General features: G+C 53.7%; 1 long non-coding RNA gene across 1 annotated transcript; it reads right to left on the bottom strand.

Moving 5' to 3' along the window:
- Positions 1-452: 452 nt before the first annotated feature.
- On the bottom strand, positions 453-1,017 carry LOC114805824. Its single transcript, XR_003753852.2, has 2 exons — positions 875-1,017; positions 453-755 (listed from the first exon to the last, which is right to left on the bottom strand). It is a non-coding gene; the product is annotated as an uncharacterized LOC114805824 (long non-coding RNA).
- Between the last annotated feature and the right edge of the window lie 200 nt (positions 1,018-1,217).

Below are 1,217 nucleotides of genomic sequence, written 5' to 3'. Positions count from 1 at the left end.
TCTGTTAGGTGCTCTCTGTGTGCCGAGGCCTGAGGTAAATACAGGTTACAAGATCGGGCCCAGTTCCCGTCCTTCATGGTGGCTTACGGTCGAAGAGGGAGGTAGGACGGAGATCATATACCCATTTCCCAGATGAGGAAATCGAAACCCAGAGAGGTTAGGTCACACAGGAGGTCGTCGGCGGAGCTGGGGCTGCCAAGTCACTAGCGGTGACGTGCGAGAGGAAACGGGTTCAGATCGCTGCAGGGGAGAGTTTGCTCGAACACAAGACCGGGCAGGACGCCTATTGAGATGATCCAGCACCGGTGGAGACGGCTAAGAAAATCTGGGACATCGCTCTCTCTGAAGAACAGTGTGAAAGAGGGCCTGTCCTGGATGAAGCAGGCCTCAATTTGCCTGCAGCAAACCACTGGATCACGTGTCTCTGCGCTTTCTCTGCCTTAGCAGTTTGGTTGGGGGTGGTTTTTAAATCCTTTATTAGGTACCTACTGGACGCCGTGAATTGAGTTAGATACAGTGAGACCGAACACAGTCCCTGTCCCACACGGGCTCGCAGTCCAAGAGGAAGAGAGAGCGAGTATCGTATCCCCCACACCGACGCCCGGAAAGGTTAAGCGACTCTCCCAACGTCACACCACGGACCGGAGACAGAGCTGGGAGTCAAACGCCGGTCTCTGGACTCTCGGCGTCCTTTCCGCTAGGCCAGGCCGGCCTCTCTTTCTCTTTTTCTGCGAGTCCTGGGGCCGGGCTGTTATCTGGAAAGTAAAAACAATCGTCAGTGCAGGAGAATTTTCCTCCAAGCTTTCGGTCCACTTGGGTTGGGTCGGGGGAGACTGCTGATTGATAAACATCCCTCCACCTAAATGCTAAGAACCTCCGAGAGCTTTTCTTCACTAAACTCTGGGGGAAATAAATCCATTCGCCGGAAATCAGGGTCATGGGAACGGATTCTTCCAAAACAGCCCATCGCAGCTTCGCTGTGAAAACGGATCATTTCAGAGCACCCCACTCCATTTCTGTTGATCCACGTTCCGTCGCCGTGGCAACCGGACTTCCAGCAAGCATCGGGCATTTCGGTGACTAAAGGCTCAGGGAGGCTAAAAATCGTTTCTCCAAAAGACAAGACCCTCTGTGGATCTCAGCGTTCCCAGTCACCGAGATCTGTGTCAGAGGGGAAATTGCATCGGGGGCGGGGAAGAGGTGGCTAAAATTTCCAT

This window comes from Ornithorhynchus anatinus, chromosome 20 (assembly GCF_004115215.2).
Source record: "Ornithorhynchus anatinus isolate Pmale09 chromosome 20, mOrnAna1.pri.v4, whole genome shotgun sequence".
Lineage (NCBI taxonomy): Eukaryota > Metazoa > Chordata > Mammalia > Monotremata > Ornithorhynchidae > Ornithorhynchus > Ornithorhynchus anatinus.
The sequence above is the reverse complement of the archived record's forward strand: the minus strand, read 5'-3'. Positions and strand labels throughout refer to the sequence as shown.